This window comes from Nilaparvata lugens, chromosome 3 (genome assembly GCF_014356525.2).
Source record: "Nilaparvata lugens isolate BPH chromosome 3, ASM1435652v1, whole genome shotgun sequence".
Classification (NCBI taxonomy): Eukaryota; Metazoa; Arthropoda; class Insecta; order Hemiptera; family Delphacidae; genus Nilaparvata; species Nilaparvata lugens.
This window is the reverse complement of record NC_052506.1, coordinates 52,729,161-52,742,774: the sequence shown is the minus strand read 5'-3', so window position 1 is coordinate 52,742,774 and position 13,614 is coordinate 52,729,161. Positions and strand designations below refer to the sequence as shown.

The 13,614-nt window shown below is 35.8% G+C and overlaps 1 protein-coding gene across 1 annotated transcript in view; it reads right to left on the bottom strand.

Annotated features, from left to right (window-relative positions):
• Positions 1-13,614, bottom strand: part of LOC111047435 (nephrin) — a 535,400-nt gene that overhangs the window by 43,785 nt on the left and 478,001 nt on the right. The gene's annotated exons all lie outside the window — the stretch shown is intronic.

Genomic DNA, 13,614 nt, shown 5'->3' with positions numbered 1-13,614 from the left:
AATAGAGAAGTAGAGGAGAAATAATGATATATTTCTCTCGATCCCGTGAGAAGTACTATTATTTTTCATGAAGTGCATCATATAATTATCAAAAATGGAAAATCATGAATAGTCCTTGATAACATAATCCTTATTGAACAGAGCTTCCATCATCAAATTGCACTAGTAAGAAGGGAGAATGAGGAGAGTTGAGGAAAAAATGAGAAATTTAGAAATTTAGAAGAATTAGGGGATGGTACTTGTAATATTTTGTTTTGGGAAACCAAGTATATTCTGTGATTTCTTTCAAACCAGTATTCTAGAGAATAGTGTATAGGAGCCACTAGCTAGTATACTGAATTACTGAAGAATAGTGAACCAAACATGCTGTACTTTTCAGTGAGAAAAGTGTAGAGCGTATTCAGTATTCCCACTTTTTCTAATATTCAGCGTTCCAAACGACCCATTTTGCCGAAAGAGTCGACGAGCTTGTTTGTGCTGGTGGAAGAAAGAGATTGTGTAGGTGAAGCCGAGGCTGAAATTCACCTTTTTCCTGCTGGGAAGGCAACAGAAGTGGAGAAAAAGAGATAAAGGATGGAAGGCGGGTTGATAAAGCAGTAGCGGGCCCGAAATTAGAAGTCGCAATTACAGGCAAAATTAAAAAGTGAACGTTCCAAGACTGCAATGAAAAATAAACATTTTCAATGGGCGCCTCTTATTTTACCATTTTCCAACTGACGGGGAAGTCGACACTGGAAATTATTAATTTTCTTGCGAATCAACAACAGCGCTCTCTGACAAAGCAGAGCGGACCAGCCATATTGTTCGACGGCTGTGAATTTCCAATTTAAAGAGCATCCAATTGTCGAAATTTGTTCGGAAACCAAATTACAGATCAGTTGAAAACAGTTCGAGGACTATTGAGGAATTTTCAAATCGTGAAATGATATTCGAATTTGAATCCGTAATGTAATTTGAAATTCCGCTCCCAATAGTTGTATACCTTCGATTTGCGTACCTCAAAATAATTAATAAATATTATTATTGGATAAATTTATTTGGATATCTTAGTTTTAATGAACTATCACATCCCTATCTATCCAATCAGTAAATTTCTAAAATTCAACACAACAATAGTGTGTGCTTGCTCATTTATTAAATTATGAGTGAAGGAGAGTTAATTTCCAAGAAGCTAGAAATGATAAACAATGCAATCCTCCAAACAAAAAGAAATGGATCAATGCAATATAAATATCCATCTCATTACTGATGGAAACATAATAATCATAATCTATAACAAAAAATAAATGAAGCCTACCTACTCGAAAAACGTATACCAACAAATTCCCCATTTTCCCTAAAAGCAGGCACTTCTAAAAAGCGAATGATCGCTTATCTGTGAATGACATCATCATTTGTTGTGCCTCCCCATGGAGTTTAATCCTATCACTTTTATGTGTCCTAGAATAAACCAAATTGTGTGAAAAGATAGAAGACCCTTTCTAAGAGATTTGGAACTGCTTATCGGACTGGAAGAAAGCACACAGAAGAATTCAATTCTGTCAATTGAAGATAGCAAAACAGCCCTGTTATGACACTTCATATCATATCAACTGAAACTCTTTGCTAAGAAAATGGCGAGTGAATTCGATGCTTGAAACTTCAAATCCCCAAACTTCAATTTCCGTCAGATACATTCACATTAATTGGATCAGATCGAAGAATTCCGATGTCCTCTATCATGAATTTTCATCACATTATTCTCCTCGAGTGTTGTTCATGATCTGATCTGAACGTTTTCTCACAATTCCGTCTCTATCTATGATTTTTGATTAGTTCAACTGAATAAAACTGGAATAACCTCCGTATGGACTGCAGTTCTCATCTAATTTTCCTAGTCAAGATTTCGATTCTATTAGGCACTAATAATTTAAGTTGAGACTGCACACATACTGTGACAGACATAATTATTGCTTATACAGTATAAGATATTACAAAAGGGTTACTAAAAGAGAACATGAATTACTAAGAGAGCTATGAAGTTTTATCCATCAATAAAAAACTGTTGGGTTCAATAACATAGTCTATGTGTCTTAATACAAAAAATACTTTGTGGTTGATAAGCTGAATATCTTGATTTTTTTACCTAGATTATGATATCGATTCTAATTTTAGATCATACAAATTCTAGAGGCACTACATCGAATTGTTGCTGTATTTGGGGAGGGGGTCCCAAAAAAGGTCAAGCAGTGCTCAGAAGGATTATTGACGACGTTTGTTGGGTTTTCAAGGGGGTCCATAGCAGGAGCACCCCTGTAGTACAAATTTAAAATCACTCATTCATCCAAGTTTCATTATTTGGAAACAGATCAAGGATAAATGAGTGTAATATTTCTAATTAATTTATTAATTCAAGCCATCTAAATTCAAAATTTATAGTTTTCATTTTTGTTTTGGACTGAAATTTTATCAAAATTGGACACGTGAAATTCTAACTTTATTTTGGACTTTTTCACCTATAAATTTGGAAGAAAAATAGCACAAGGACTATCTTATTATTTTATCTTTCAATGTTATTATATTAGTGTCATTTGCATTGTAAATATAGAAAAAATAAAATCTCTTCATAGATTCAGAAGATCACATTTTCTATTTCTTCAATTCCCTTGTATTAGAGTTACACTTTATCATGAATTGGATTCTTGATCTTACTAGAACTAGAGAACGTAAAACTCTCAGTAATTTGAAGTATTTTAGATTCCATGGTTGTGGAACGTGAAGCTCTTACTAGTTAATAAATGTGTAGATTATTCCAAAGGTAGACATTCTAATATAATATTTTATTTAATTATCAAATCTCTTATCTTCTGGTGCCCCCATTGGTAATCAGTGAAGGCCAAAAGTACTCGAGTAAATCTCATAACACAGTGAATAGATTTTGGAGAAAAGCGGCACTAGCGTACAAAAAGTCCGAGTAATGCATACGACTGTCAAGAATAGGTGATCACTCGATATTCATAGAAAAAGCCCCAAGCAGAAATAGGATATCTTCCAGCTGTACTTTTTTCTCACTCGCTCTTACTCGTCGTAAACTCGTTCCCTCTCATACAGACAGGAAATCAGGTATAATAATGCGTCATAAAACTTGTACCCCCTTGTCACATGCAGAATTTATTCGCCGCCGCGCAAAGCTTTAGGGGGAAGATTGAATCACAGCGAATCTAAGCCCCGTTTTTATACCAAGTCTGACTCGACGGTAAGAATATATGGGCAGATAAAATCAATGTTACAGACCCTTTCTCCTGGGGGTCTTGCTTCCTGTTCTAATGCGATCAAAATAGATCTACTGCATCCAGCCTATTACTTTCTGCCAGACCCTTCCTTCTTCCGAATCGTGTTGCCAGGCGGAGAGAATGCTGTCGCACAATATTGGCGAGTGCCGATATTTCGAATAAAACATTCGCATTCGAAGCAATTATTGAGACCATACATCACCCTCAGTGACTTCATACTGACTGACCCCTGGGTCACTCTTGGGAAAATGATGTTCCACTGGTCAGATTCACTTCAAACTGTCAGCATTGTTTGAATGTAAAGCAGTCATTGTATATTTATAAGGAATGTCAACAGTTTCGGATGTAGGCCCTTGACACAAAGAAAAATATTATTCAATGGATGTTTTTCTTGCGTTAGGGAACGCATTGCTTACAGTGTGAGAATAATGTCAGAAGAACAGTCAATAGAATGAGATCGATTGAATCTGGTATATATGAAAGATAAATTTGGGTCATTTTTCATAACTCTTGAAAAACTGTTGATTGAGTTTACCCATCTAATAAAAATAACAATGTAATGTTTCAACCAATTTTTCTAAAGAATAAGATTGTCTTAGCTTGGAATATAACTATGAGAACAAAATTCATGTTGTTGTTATTCTTTCTTAAGCCTTAATATAATATATTATTCTTAAAAAATGATTTATCGAATCTACTAACCATTCAATTGAAACTACATAGATTTCTATACTATTTCAGATTCTTATCTTACTTTCACCAACAACCGTTATTGAAATATACATTATCTCTATATATAAAAATGAATGTCTGTTTGTGTGTTAGTTTGTTTGTTCCCTATAGACTCTAAAACTACTTGACAGAACGGCATGAAACTTTGAGAATATGTTGTATGAATATTGGGGATGGTTTCTGACCAGACAGGGGGGCTAATAATAATTATATATTAATCCATTTTACAGACCTATGTTTTCGAAATTGTCGGCCGAGCGGCTAAGGTAGAACGGGAAGATCATCATGATTCAAAATCATGTTGTGATAATATTATTTAGCATCTAAACTTACCAGCTGTAATAAACACTTCACTCTGTGATAAAATTGTTTACTGGTATTAAATCGGTAGTTTTAAGCACATAGGAAGTCCGTATTGAGATTTAAATGAAAACATCGATTGTAAATAATAGATAAATTTCATGATTCACCAAATAAAGTGAAGTGTGACATGAGATACATTGACTTTTTGGCGGTAAGAAGTTCGCCGGGTAAGCTAGTTAAATATACATATTATTATGTGGTTAACATATATGTTGCTATTTTTCTATAATATTCTTAAAATAGTTTATCGGATTTACACAATAAGAATAAACGTTGATTTTCATATCTAATTTACTCTCTACAACGAAATTTAATCTCTACTACTCCCCTCTTCGGTAAAAGTGAAGCACCTTATTTCTAGAGGGTATTGCACCCGAGATATGCATTCCAACAGGGTGAACCCAATCTTTAGAATTGTTTAATGCCGCGAAAGCGTTACTCTTTAAACTTTCAACATTGCTTATGCAGCAACATCAATGTGTGGCGTTCAAACAATACTGACAGCTTAAAGTGAATCTCACTTCTGCACACACCAGTTGGATTCACTTTGGACTGTCAGCATTCCTTATGAATAAGATTAATGCTTTTCATTCATACAATGCTGACAGTAAGAAGTGAGCCCCACTATGGTTCTCGCAGTACTTTGGCCCCGACGCTAAGCTTTAATATTTTTCAAAAGTGCCGTCCGAACCACGCTACACGCTATGAAATCTTCTGGGTGTAATTATATGGCCTAAACAGATGCTCGGCGCAATTTGACGCTGCAAGTTGTGCCATTAATGGAGATATATTGGGCGCCGGAATGTGGCATTAAAGCTTCCGCCATCACAGCCTCCATAATAATTCCTGCACAGCACTGCATGCGAATATCATGCTAAACGAAATAATACCTTCAATTTACTGCGAAATTAAGTAATCAATTTCATCCGAATGAAGGAGATGTTGTAATTCCGCGCTTTGGAAATCAGTGAAAATTGTACATGTCAGTTGAAAAATCACTGCATGAAAACATGAATTTTAGGGGAAATTGATTGTATCTCCCAGTTCCCATCATGGTTGTGTTTTACACGATGAACTTCTCATGATGACATGTGGTCTTTTCAACGATGTCGAGTGAACCATGTGAACTGGATCTCAAAATTGATTTGAAATAGATATGGTATATGGGCATATATAAAGAATTCCTGAATGGGGTTCTTGAATCATTATAGTTCAAAATACTTCAAAGTCAATCCTAGAACCTCGAAATTATCGATTTAACTGCAGACTTACTGTAATTTACTCAATTTCTTGTGATACGATTAAAATACGATCTTCCGACTAGTTTTGAAAATTGAAAACTGTCTTGCTTTCACCACCTACTTACCATTGGAGAAAAAAGTTTCTAGCATTAAGAAAATTTTATGTTCTCTGCTCGAATTGTCTCGACATTGACAATACTGTATAATCATTAAATAAGGAATAAAACTATTGGTCGAATGAAAATTATCTAGACACCAATAGAAAGAAGATATTCTCCCATCATTTTGATATAAAATTTTTATTAATTACGACATCCCATAATTCAGAGAGAAGTGATATTCAAAAGAACATATTTTCGCAATGTTTTCAATTCCCTAAATTGAAATTAGATTTCTTTTTCATCATATAACCCTGAAATTTTTTAAGCATCACTTGAATATCAGACATTATATTCTACTTAGATTTTTCTGGTCAAATTCTTCTTTCTATTTTATAAAGTTGCAATTTCACACAATTTGGGAACGCTGCTGATTTTTCCCAAAAGAGAGCCACGTCTCAAATTATTTATACAAACTATAGTCACGATTTATCTTTTTGACATTAAAAAGCACTCTCTTTAAAATAACTGAAAATTATTGTAGTCGGCAGATTATACGCTCACATTTTCATAGTTTTACTTTTCAGAGTCTGGAGGAAATTTTTTTTGAGTTTCAATGAGTATCTGAGTTACCGGCTTTCTTGAAATGGCATCACAAGTTTGGGGACAAATATATATTATTTATCACTACAATCTCACCAAACACTGTGTCAGAAAACTATATATTATTCGTTTTGGATTCCTTCCAGAAGTCGCCATCAATACACAACACAATTTCAGTCAGTTCAACATAATTATTATGATACCTCGATCATGCTGTGGGCAACTATGGATTTCTGTTTTAAACAACATAATATTATTCGTCTTGGATTTTATTGAAAACAACTAATACAATAATACAGGCATTCAAACAAAAAATATTCCCTTTTTGTGTAGTTCAGAAGTTGATATTGTGGTAATTATTCATATTGAATGAAAAAGACTAAGAAGTTGTCAAAAAACCACTGATTTATTGATAATTGGAAAGACCGGTTTCGGTTATTACACCATTGTCAATCTCTGATAAACTCATCTGTTTATCAATCTCTGTTTATCAGAGATTGACAATGGTGTAATAACCGAAACCGGTCTTTCTAATTATCAATAAATCAGTGGTTTTTTGACAATTTCTTAGTCTTTTTCATTCAAAAAAAATATTCCCCTATCATTTTTACTATCCTTGCCCTATTACCATAGGTAAGGAAAGTATTGCTTTCCGAAAAAAATTAAGGTACCCCAATTTCTAAATTTCTATAGGTTTCAAGGTCCCCTGAGTCCAAAAAAGTGGTTTTTGGGTATTGGTCTGCATGTGTGTGTGTGTGTGTGTGTGTGTGGTGTGTGTGTGTGTGTGTGTGTGTGGTGTTGTGTGTGTGTGTGTGTGTGTGGTGTGTGTGTGTGTGTGTGTGTGTGTGGTGTGTGTGTGTGTTGTGTGTGTGTGTGTGTGTGCGCGTGTGTGTGTGTGTGGTGTGTGTGTGGTGTGTGTGGTGTGTGTGTGTGTTGTGTGTGTGTGTGTGTGTGTGTGTTGTGTGTGTGTGTGTGTGTGTGTGTGTGGTGTGTGTGTGTGTGTGTGTGCGCGTGTGTGTGTGTGTGTGTGTGTGTGTGGTGTGTGTGTGTGTGTGTGTGTGTGTGTGGTGTGGTGTGTGTGTGTGGTGTGTGTGTGTGTGGTGTGGTGTGTGTGTGTGTGTGTGGTGTGTGTGTGTGTGTGTGTGTGTGTGTGTGAGTGTATTTGCGTCTGTGTACACGATATCTCATCTCCCAATTAACGGACCGACTTGGAATTTGATAAGCTCTATCAATTTCCACAAGTCTCATATCTGTAAAAATTTCAGGAGCTCCGCTCCATCTATGCAAAGTTTGATTTTAGATTCCCAAATTATCAGGCTTCAGATACAAAATTTTAAGTGGAAAAGATTGAGCATGAAAATCTCTACAATTAATGTTCAGTAAAATTTTCACCTAAAATTGAAAATAAGCTCGAAATTCGATAAAATGTGATTATTTCAATTGCAAAGTGTTGGCAACAGTTGATTCTATTAAATCATTCACTATGAAGAGATAGCAGACATCGTTTGTCTCCAGCGTTATTGTCCTGACACCAGCTGGCTCAGATCTTTGAATTAGTAGACTTCAGATGCGCGGGAACACCAGCAACAGGTAATCAATTTTCGTAATGGCAAGGAAAGTTGTGTGAGTGCGCCACACCAGATTTTTTAAACAATATCCCAGAATTGGTGTGATGAAGTAGGCAGATTCAATATACATAGAATGACCAATATCATGTAGATGCTTCAAGTTACAAATCGGAAGAGGAACTTGAAACAAGCAACGGGGGGGGGAGAGCATCCAGCTACAACATGCTCTCTTTGACACAAATGTGGATTGAGTGCAAGGCCTCGGTGAGGGTGGGGGGGGGGATGAAGGGACCCGGGACTTATACACAATCGCTTGGATCAACGTTGTCATAAGTTCTTTTATATTTTGTTGCTGGGTCCGCCGCTTTCCTTGTCCGTTCAATCTCTCTTGGAATGTCACCCTAAAGCCGACCCTACGTCCAAAGCTCCCGTCCCGGGATGCGATGGACAGACAAGCGCCTCCCCTTCCTACTCCTCATCCTCCTCCTCGTCTTCCACAAGATTGCTGTCAAAAAGTCCCTTCACCCCTAAACCCCCGCACGAACCCCTACTTTATTTTCTCGGCCTCTATCTGATCGAACATAAAGCCACTGCTCCCAGCAATGAACAATGTTTTTCTCATTTTTCCATAAATAATACGGGGTCGAATGAGGTTAGCTTTTCGAGATAGTGCATGCACCAAGTTTTCGCCTCATAGAAACCGAGGGTGCAACAAATAAATATCCCCTCTGAATGTTCGTCTTTATGATTGTGAATCCATCCAATCTCGATTGACTGGAGCAATCTTGATTTGAAAGGAAAGCAATGCTTAGTCATGGACTAAAATATCCATGAGAAATTGATGTGGAAGAAAAGGCCATTAGAAAGGTCGAGCTCGATTCAATGCAAATTATAATAAAAGTGAAGATTGAATGAATCCATAAGGACGCTATAGCCAAGTTTAAAATAAATTCTATCATATACAGAAGTATCTGGAGGAGTAGAAGTTCAAGTCATCATCTGGAGCAGGAATGTTGGGGGTTGATTCCATACTATGTACGACTATTTTTGTGAAACCCCCCCACCCTAAAAAAAAACAAAAAAAAAACTGATCGTTTACCTTCTCTTGCAGTTTTCGAAGTGTTCAGGGTGTTTGAAGAATGATATCATAATTATTGGATGTCTACTATGTGATCTACTATGTGAGTTGGATTTACTGATGTGGAATAATAAGGATGATCAACATAATTTTTTTCTCTACATAAATCCATCACCAATTCTCATTCGACTCATCTTCCTTTCCAACAGAATAAGCCATTAAAACACTATTGACAGCTTTATTCGGATTCTATTCTCTCACATGATATTGCTGTGGGTTGATCATCATGATTGAGAGTACGATGAGCCGTGCAAACATTCAATCAAATTTCCATTCATAGATCCTGGAGCAATAGTAACCATGTTCAATGGGCTTCCAGGTATTTCGTCATGTGGGTACAGATCAGTATGACATGAATTAATTTGTTTTTACCAACTAACTGTATGATATACAGAACACAGAAAATAGATTGATTTCGGTCACGATGTATTCATAGAGGGAATGCTTCATATTTCTAAAAGCTAGTTATCTGCCAACGTAGCTTCCATAGGATATTTCAATGGGAAGTGTTACAGTACTTGATTGTTCATTCACGATTTAATACTTCATTGAACATTTTCTGAATGTTCAATGAAGTATGAACATTAATAGAGAAATTTGGTAACCTGTAGACAGGAGCACATAGAGTGTTATAGAGAACAGTACTCACAATAGAAACGATAAATATGATGTAACATTCCCCATTTTCTTTGCAGGAAGACACTGAATGCGATTCAAATCTTTCAACAAGAAGACATAACAACAGTTACATGACAATTTCATCCTTGCGAATTATTATCGCTGTCTCCTACAAAATAGCCTTACTATGGAAAACTCAATCGACATAATTCTAGTAATGAAGATTTTCGATGCTGAATCTTCGTTTTTCTCATTTATAATAAATATAGTAAAGTTCAATGGATAATCAGAAAATAAGTGAATGTGTGAAATTATGTTTAGTGCTCACTTGTTAAAACTGGATAAGAATTTTATTTTCCAATTGAATCCTGATGTGAATCATATTCATTTCATGCATTGGGAACAATATGGCATGGAATACATATGATTAACATCAGGATTGAATTGGAATCTAAAATGCTTAATTCCAAATTGTTAAAGCTGTTTCCTTCTTCCTGAGATCAAATTGTTGTAGGCGTTTCCTTATTATGACAGCAGACAAAACGAATGAATAACACTTTCAATCGATAATCAGTGGCGTTTTCTTTGTCTTCTTCAATTTATGACAGCGGCTGCAAGAGTGTCGCAGTTTGAAAGATATCAGAAGACAGAAATAATTGAATTATTCTTTTCTCAAGTCGGAGATGTTTAGACTTTGGTTACATTTGACAAACAAGCTCTCGCTCTTGGCGACAAGTGCTCAACAGCATTCAGAATTCAGCATGGCGTCACACAAAAGCATCTCTTCTACAACGAGCGCCATTATTCCTGTAACTCTTTAACTGGAAGGATTCATAGCTGTTCTTAAATGACATTTTCTTTGTCTCTGCACATAATTAAGACACTTTATTCGTTAGAAATCTCTGCTGGAACAAAACAGAATCTGTGAAACGTTAAAATTGTCTTTTGCTTTCCTTCAACGAAAGCACACTGAAATATTGTTTTAATGGAATTAACATCATTATTTATCATTGGCTAACGAAAAATAATGTGAAATTCGAATAAGTAATGTGTTTCATTCAGCGTGTATCTCTGTTTCTGATTCATCTTCTGGATATTTCGTACAATTTTATGTTAGTTGAAAAATCATTCTACTGATAGCAAATGGTTAAGATTGACATTTATTGCTGTCTTAATAAACATTTCACAAAATAATGAAAGAATGTTGCTGTCAAACTTTCAGTAATAATCTTATCATTGATCCTTTCTACTTGATGCATTCTCATTGATCCATTCACATTCATCCATTTAGGGAAGAATCAAAGAATGGATGAATGAACAGGTAAGAGAGAGTTGATGATATAGTTAGAATAGAACAGAATACAACAAATCTTCAGAGCATTTCCTTTTTTTTTTCAGTGTATATCGGCCTTTCTTCAGAGCTAATTCGACTTTGCAATTCGGAGTAAATTGGTGAATAGATAGCCATCAAAATGACAACATGCAACTAGGAATGGATTTAGTGAATTTTAATCATTACTTCACTAGTCACTACTGTTACCAAGAGTTTGGAATAAATGTGTATTTGCCAGTTTCTTTTCATCAAATGATCTGGAGCAAAAGAGTTCAGCTGTAAGTAACTTGCATTGAATACCAATTGAAAAGTCACTAATTTATTCCTAGAACAGGTCTCAGAGTCACAGAGAAATTTTTTAAAAATTCCTTCATAGAGTTTACATGTTTAACTTACATTTTCATTAAAGTGACTTCGTACGGTCCACACCAGTGGACCGACTTGTGAAGAGAGAGAAAAAGATTTTAGCGAGCAGTTTGCCAAGCAATGTGAACAAACAACAAGAATTTGCTGAGAAAGTAATCTCTGGAATTCTATGTTTTCTTGATCGTGCCAAATCAGTACAATTCAGGATTTTCAACAGAAGTCATCGGGCTACTGAAAGAGGAAGAGAGTAGAAGATTTTTTCAAGAATGTTCAACGTAGATAAGAATATTGACATACTTTGAAGGCAGCACGAGGTTCGAGAAGTATGTTCTTTAGCAGAATGAGTAGAGTCCACTCTGAGCTAACAAGTTTTTGAAGAGTTGTAGGAATCAATTCCAAAAATAATGTAGTTGAGCCAAGAACTGTTGTGTGCTAGAAAATTAGGTGCCAAGAATTTCATCCACTTTTTCTCATTATTCATATATTCTCGCTTAATTTCTGATGGATTTCATGCAAAATTATTTCACAATCTATATGGAACAAGATTGATAGTTGCAAGAAGTTGATATCATTGTAACTTGTAACTATTTTCATCTAATTGCTTTTCATGTGTTGTTGTTGTGTGAAATAAATTGAAATTGAAAATGGGGAAATTGATATGGATGAATTGCCATGAACTGAACCTTGAATGTGTAATTTGATTCCGAAGCAACTGGGATGATTGTGAGCGAGCGTTAAAGCCGTACAAATAAACAGTTCCGACAGAGAGAAGATAAAGCAGAGATTTGCAGCATGGCGCGGCAGTCTGCACCTTTGTTTTGGCAAGTTCATGAAAACACAAAAGGCCACGAGATGCGATATGCCCAAGTGTTGTGGTGAGACCGCTATGCGATTTTCTGAAAGCGAAAGAGCGTCGAGGATTTGTAGGGATCATCCCTCTTTGCAACCACTTAGGGGAGGTTCCTCCTTGCCAAGAAGGAGCTTTCAGTACGGTGCAAATAGAAGTTCCCTCCAAAACACTACACACATTGCAATTCCTTCCCAAATTAGATTGTTTTCTTACGGGGCAAACGTCACTTGGTCACTCCATTCTGGCGAAAAAAATAAAATTCTAGAGTCGATTTGAGGGCTGAGTAAATACATCTTCTCCCCATTATTCTCGGATGTCACTGTTTTCTGTCAGTCTCACTTGAAATAACGCAGAGATGATTCACAACGTACTACGTCCATCTGTGGGGGAGCAAGCTATTCCAAAAGTGTAATAAAGTACTTCTTCGAGAATGAGTCCATTGAAAGTGATTGAGAGGCTCGGGAGGAGATCAGATAAGAAACAACAAAAATTTGTAAAGTTGAAGTGTAAGATAAAATGATAAATTATGCAGTAGGATTGATGTATCTCTTAGATACCCTTAGATACCCTAAAAGATACTCATTTAGATGCAATTGATTATACGTACTTCAAAATGCCATGTATTTCAAGTCACTAAAATGAGACTCACTTCAAAATGTCAGCATTAGTTGAAGGGGAGCATCGATCTCGTTTATAGGAGAAGTGGACAGTTTACAGTGAAACATGAATGTATATTTTCATTGAAAAAAGTTTATGATGTTCCAAGTTGGAGAAATGGGGCGAAATATCTCTTTCCATATTGTGTTGCTGTCAGTTCATGGAGTAACTCAAGAATAAAGTTGATCCACAAACCATTTCATTTTTATAAACTGCATTTTCAACTGGAAGACTCGTAATAAATAATGAGTCTCAAATCTTGAAGACGAAAATGTATGGAAGATAAAGCTTCATCATTCTAGAGGAGCAGTATAGTGAGAAGAAGCATGAAAAATATTTCAATTCTCTTCACAACGCTGGTTTTCAAACTTGTTTGAAAATAAGGTTCCATTACTTCCACGGATACACTATGAAATTATTGTAAACGAACAATGAAACTATCTCATAGTTTGTAGTGGATAAATTCCTGAGCTGAGAAATGAGCCGTGAATAAGAGCATCCATTATTTATCCAAAATTGAATAAAAAGAAAATGTTTATGGAGATAATACAGACTTATGAGGTCGCTTGTAAGAGTATTGCTCACACAATCTTCCACTCTCAATATTTTTTGTGTAATACTTCACCGGTTTCAGCAGATTCTCGCTCAGAACATACATTCCTATTTAGTGCAACACTTTGCCTCAACTCTCTCATTTTAACGTTAGACGCAAGGAAGTTGAGGTTTCATTTCTTTCTCGAATGCTTATACACGGCATTCTTTAGCTGTGTCGGTT